The sequence below is a fragment of the Neofelis nebulosa genome, chromosome 2, assembly GCF_028018385.1.
Source record: "Neofelis nebulosa isolate mNeoNeb1 chromosome 2, mNeoNeb1.pri, whole genome shotgun sequence".
NCBI classification, from domain to species: Eukaryota; Metazoa; Chordata; class Mammalia; order Carnivora; family Felidae; genus Neofelis; species Neofelis nebulosa.
The window spans coordinates 66,112,055-66,118,971 of NC_080783.1; the positions used below are offsets into that span (position 1 = coordinate 66,112,055).

General features: G+C 38.8%; 1 pseudogene; it reads right to left on the reverse strand.

The window, feature by feature from the left end:
* Positions 1 to 6,045: 6,045 nt before the first annotated feature.
* Positions 6,046 to 6,493, reverse strand: LOC131492992 (superoxide dismutase [Cu-Zn]-like; annotated as a pseudogene).
* Between the last annotated feature and the right edge of the window lie 424 nt (positions 6,494 to 6,917).

The following is a 6,917-nucleotide window of genomic DNA, read 5'->3' on the forward strand; positions in this document are numbered from 1 at the left end:
GAGACCTATAAGACTCGTGACCCATCTCTCTACTAAAACGTGGCAGGCCAGAAAGGAATGGCAGGAGATCTTCAATGTGATGAAGAGAAAAAAATATGCAGCCGAGAATCCTTTATCCAGCAAGTCTGTCATTTAGAATAGAAGGAGAGATAAAGGTCTTCCCAAACAAACAAAAACTGAAGGAATTCGTCACCACTAAACCAGCCCTACAAGAGATCCTAAGGGGATCCTGTGAGACAAAGTACCAGAGACATTGCTACAAGCATGAAACCTACGGACATCACAATGACTCTAAAACCATATCTTTCTATAATAACACTGAGTGTCAATGGACTAAATGCGCCAACCAAAAGACACAGGGTATCAGAATGGATAAAAAAACAAGACCCATCTATTTGCTGTCTACAAGAGACTAATTTAAACCTGAGGACACCTTCCAATTGAGAGTGAGGGGATGGAGAACTATTTATCATGCCACTGGAAGTCAAAAGAAAGTTGGAGTAGCCATACTTATATCAGACAAACTAGACTTTAAATTAAAGGCTGTAACAAGACATGAAGAAGGGCATTATATAATAATCACAGGGTCTATCCATCAGGAAGAGCTAACAATTATAAATGTCTATGCGCCGAATACAGGAGCCCACAAATATATAAAACAATTACTCACAAACATAAGCAACCTTATTGATAAGAATGTGGTCATTGCAGGGGACTTTAACACTCCACTTACAGAAATGGATAGATCATCTAGACACACGGTCAATAAAGAAACAAGGGCCCTGAATGATACATTGGATCACATGGACTTGACAGACAGATTTAGAACTCTGCATCCCAAAGCAACAGAATATACTTTCTTCTCGAGAGCACATGGAACATTCTCCAAGATAGATCACATACTGGGTCACAAAACAGCCCTTCATAAGTTTACAAGAATTGAAATCATACCATGCATACTTTTAGACCACAATGCTATGAAGCTTGAAATCAACCACAGGAAAAAGTCTGAAAAACCTCCAAAACCATGGAGGTTAAAGAACACCCTACTAAAGAATGAGTGGGTCAACCAGGCAATTAGAGAAGAAATTAAAAAATAGATGGAAACAAATGAAAATGAAAATACAACAATCCAAACGCTCTGGGATGCAGCAAAGGCAGTCCTGAGAGGAAAATACATTGCAATCCAGGCCTATCTCAAGAAACAAGAAAAATCCCAAATACAAAATCTAACAGCACACCTAAAGGAAATAGAAGCAGAACAGCAAAGACAGCCTAAACCCAGCAGAAGAAGAGAAATAATAAAGATCAGAGCAAAAATAAACAATATAGAATCTAAAAAAACTGTAGAGCAGATCAACGAAACCAAGAGTTGGTTTTTTGAAAAAATAAACAAAATTGACAAACCTCTAGCCAGGCTTCTCAAAAAGAAAAGGGAGACGACCCAAATAGATAAAATCATGAATGAAAATGGAATTATTACAACCAATCCCTCAGAGATACAAGCAATTATCAGGGAATACAATGAAAAATTATATGCCAACAAACTGGACAACCTGGAAGAAATGGACAAATTCCTAAATACCCACACGCTTCCAAAACTCAATCAGGAAGAAATAGAAAGCTTGAACAGACCCATAACCAGCGAAGAAATTGAATCAGTCATCAAAAATCTCCCAACAAATAAGAGTCCAGGACCAGATGGCTTCCCAGGGGAGTTCTACCAGGCGTTGAAAGCAGAGATAATACCTATCCTTCTCAAGCTATGCCAAAAAATAGGGAAGGAAAACTTCCAGATTCATTCTATGAAGCCAGTATTACTTTGATTCCTAAACCAGACAGAGACCCATTAAAAAAAGAGAACAACAGGCCAATATCCCTGATGTATATGGATGCAAAAATTCTCAATAAGATACTAGCAAATCGAATTGAACAGCATATACAAAGAATTATTCACCATGATCAAGTGGGATTCATTCCTGGGATGCAGGGCTCGTTCAACATTCGCAAATCAATCAACGTGATACATCACATTAATAAAAGAAAAGATAAGGACCATATGATCCTGTCAATAGATGCAGAAAAGGCCTTTGACAAAATCCAGCACCCTTTCTTAATAAAAACCCTCGAGAAAGTCGGGATAGAAGGAACATACTTAAAGATCATAAAAGCCATTTATGAAAAGCCCACAGCTAACATCATCCTCAATGGGGAAAAACTGAGAGCTTTTTCCCTGAGATCAGGAACACGACAGGGATGTCCACTCTCACCGCTGTTGTTTAACATAGTGTTGGAAGTGCTAGCATCAGCAACCAGACAACAAAAGGAAATCAAAGGCATCAAAATTGGGAAAGATGAGGTTAAGCTTTCACTTTTTGCAGATGACATATTATACATGGAAAATCCAATAGACTCCACCAGAAGTCTGCTAGAACTAATACATGAATGTAGCAAAGTTGCAGGATACAAAATCAATGTACAGAAATCAGTTGCATTCTTAAACACTAATAATGAAGTAACAGAAAGACAAATAAAGAAACTGGTCCCATTCACAATTGCACCAAGAAGCATAAAATACCTAGGAATAAATCTAACCAAAGATGTAAAAGATCTGTATGCTGAAAACTGTAGAAAGCTTGTGAAGGAAATTGAAGAAGACATAAAGAAATGGAAAAATATTCCATGCTCATGGATTGGAAGAATAAATATTGTCAAAATGTCAATACTACCAAAAGCTGTCTACACATTCAATGCAATCCCAATCAAAATTGCACCAGCATTCTTCTCGAAACTAGAACAAGCAATCCTAAAGTTTGTATGGAACCACAAAAGCCCCGAATAGCCAAACTAATTTTGAAGAAGAAGACCAAAGCAGGAGGCATCACAATCCCAGACTTTAGCCTCTACTACAAAGCTGGCATCATCAAGACAGCATGGTATTGGCACAAAAACAGACACATAGACCAATGGAATAGAATAGAAACCCCAGAACCAGACCCACAAACGTATGGCCAACTCATCTTTGACAAAGCAGGAAAGAATATCCAATGGAAAAAAGACAGTCTCTTTAACAAATGGTGCTGGGAGAACTGGACAGCAACATGCAGAAGGTTGAAACTAGACCACTTTCTCACACCATTCACAAAAAAAAAAAACTCAAAATGGATAAAGGACCTGAATGTGAGACAGGAAACCATCAAAACCTTAGAGGAGAAAGCAGGAAAAGACCTCTCTGACCTCAGCCATAGCAATTTCTTACTTGACACATCCCCAACGGAAAGGGAATTAAAAGCAAAAATGAATTACTGGAACCTTATGAAGATAAAAAGCTTCTGCACAGCAAAGGAAACAACAACAAAAGGAAAAGGCAACCAACGAAATGGGAAAAGATATTTGCAAATGACATATCGGACCTAGGGCTAGTATCCAAAATCTATAAAGAGCTCACCAAACACCACACCCGAAAAACAAATAACCCAGTGAAGAAATGGGCAGAAAACATGAATAGACACTTCTCTAAAGAAGACATCCGGGTGGCCAACAGGCACATGAAAAGATGTTCAACGTCGCTCCTCATCAGGGAAATACAAATCAAAACCACACTCAGATATCACCTCACGCCAGTCAGAGTGGCCAAAATGAACAAATCAGGAGACTATAGATGCTGGCGAGGATGTGGAGAAACGGGAACCCTCTTGCACTGTTGGTGGGAATGAAAATTGGTGCAGCCACTCTGGAAAACTGTGGAGGTTCCTCAGAAAATTAAAAATAGATCTACCCTATGACCCTGCAATAGCACTGCTAGGAATTTACCCAAGGGATACAGGAGTACTGATGCACAGGAGCACTTGTACCCCAATGTTTATAGCACCACTCTCAACAATAGCCAAATTATGGAAAGAGCCTAAATGTCCATCAACTGATGAATGGATAAAGAAATTGTGGTTTATATACACAATGGAGTACTACAGGGCAATGAGAAAGAATGAAATATGGCCCTTTGTAGCAACATGGATGGAACTGGAGAGTGTGATGCTAAGTGAAATAAGCCATACAGAGAAAGATAGATACCATATGTTTTCACTCTTATGTGGATCCTGAGAAACTTAACAGAAACCCATGGGGGAGGGGAAGGGGAAAAAAAAGAGGTAGAGTGGAAGAGAGCCAAAGCAAAAGAGACTCTTAAAAACTGAGAACAAACTGAGGGTTGATGGGGGGTGGGAGGGAGGGGAGGGTAGGGGATGGGTATTGAGGAGGGCACCTTTTGGGATGAGCACTGGGTGTTGTATGGAAACCAATTTGACAATAAACTTCATATATTGAAAAAGAAAAAAGAAAATAGGATAGATACAGTGGCAGTTGGGACCCAGGGGATAACAGATAGAGACAGCTGGTAAGAGTGGTGTATGTAATCAAAAAAGAGATTAAGATTAATTAGAGAATAATTGCAAGGAAATTCACCTGTAATATAACAAATCACCAGCACACAGTAAAAAGCAGTCATTTCTAGGATACTCATATTTATAACTCATTCAGCCCAAACCAATCCCAGAATATAGCCAGTCTAGGGTTGGATCTGAGTGGAACACAGGTTAACATAGGTAGTTATAAGAAAGTCAGATACTAGTAGGTCATAAAGAAAAACAGTCTGAACTCATTACAGGGTTCTAAACTTATGGAGAATTTTCTTTCAGTGGAACTTCTAGATATTTGCAGTATAATGGGAGTGAACTTAATATCAAGAATTGTCTTATAATGTGCCAATCATGAGTGATATGTACTGTACATTACTAAATTCTTTGAAAATCAGTACTCTGAGCGGCATACACGAAAGCTTTGTAGAAATCAGGATATCGTGATTAATTTTATGTGTCAACTTGACTGGGCCACTGAGCGCCAAGATGTTTGGTCAAACACTATTCTGGGTGTTTCTGTAAGGGTGTTTTTAGATGAGTTTAACATTTAAACTAATACACTAAATAAAAGCAGATTGCCCTTCCTAATATAGGTGGGCACCATCCAATCAATTGAAAGCCTGAACAGAACATAAAAGCTGACCTTTCCCCAAATAAAAGAGAATTCCTCCTGCCCAACTGCCTTCACACTAGGACATTGTTTCTTTATGCCTTCAGATTCAAACTGAAATGTCTTTCTAGGTCTCAAGACTGCTGGCCTTTAGACCAAAACTATATCATCAGTTCTCCTGGTTCTCAGGCCTTCAGACTCAGACTGGAATTACCATTGGCTCCCCTGGGTTTCCAGCTTGTTTATCATGTTACTCAATTCCTATGATAAATCCCTTTCTATTTATATATAATTTTATTTATTCTCTCTGTGGAAAACCCTAATACAGAGAATAACAGTTAACCAGAATATATGACCCTGTTAGGTAGCTGTGTGCTAATTTTAAAAAAAGATAAAAGTTACAAACAATTCTTAGAAATACAGTGGCTTCCCTGGATGTGAGAGTTTGTCAGATTTCCTCATAATTTCGATGACATTGACAGTTTTGAGGAGTTTTGGTCAGGTATATTGTAGGATGTTCCCATACTGAAATTTGTCTTACATGCTTCTTCTGATAAGACTGCAGTTATGGGTTCGGGGGAGGCAGACCACAGAAGCCAAGAATCATTCTCATCACATCATAGTAAGAGTACACACTATCAATAAAATTTGTTGATATTGACCTTGATCATTTTGCTGAGGTAATGTTTGTTAAAATTCTCTACTGTGAAGTTACTCCTTCCCCATTTCCATACTGTACTCTTTGCAAGGAAGTCACTATTTGCAACCAACACTTAAGGAATAGGGATTTATACTCCCCCCCCCCCTCCTTCAGGGTGTAGTATCTACATAAATTATTGGGAATTTTCTGCATGGAATATTTGTCTCTTTTCCCCCATTTAGTCAGTCATTTATATCAGTAAGCATTCACAGTTATTTATATTATTATTTTTAAAGTTATAGTGTTTATCAAGTTAAATTTCTAAAACTAGCAAGATAAAATATGAGTTGTTAGGACGCAGATCACACCCTAGGGAATATTTACCTGGTAATCCCAATGACACCACAAGCTAAATGATTCCCAGTGTTTCCCTTTTGCATACTTTCTTCATTTCCACCTTTGTCCAAGGCATCTCATTTCTCATGGCCCACCATTGTGTGGCTAGTGAGGGAATGGTCTTCTGAGACTTCAATCACAGAATCTTCCATAGACACTTTGGCCATCCTTGCCAGCAGTCACACTGTCCAGGTCTCCAACATGGTCTCTTAAACTTTTGGCCCACTGTGTTTTTGGATAGAGAATTAAAGTGAGGACATACACTGGTATAGCCTTGAGTACTGTGTCTAAACTAATGGATGTGGAATCCGTGTTCACCTTCTGTCAATCCTGTAATGGTTCCTGATCTCTAGCAGTCCCACTTTCATTCTGCATGAAGTGGATGGTGCCCTCCACTGGGCACTGGCCCTTCAGCATGCACACGGCCTTCATCTCCGTGACTCCAAAGGATGTACTTCAGTTCAGGCTCCCAGGGCTGTGGAGGATGGCACAGAAGTCGCCAGCCTCCACGGATATTTATTTTATAATTTGGATAATAATCCAATACCACTTAATTTATTTTGCTACCTTGTGACTTTTTTTTGTGTGTTATTTGCTTGTTCTTAGCATTTCCTTAATTTCTGGTACTACAAGATGCTCCAGGCCCTTCTTGTAAGGTTTTCTTGCCTCAGTTCTAAAATCAGTAATTTCACCCAGGAAATTCTTGGTGCTATTAAATGCTATTTTATCTGATATTAATAGTGCTAGTCCTAGATTCTTTATGGTAAGGAGGGGAGAGGTGGTGGCATGGGATTTTATTGGTACCAATATGGTACCAATTTCTTTTATTTTCTATGTTTTAAGTTTCACCCTTTCT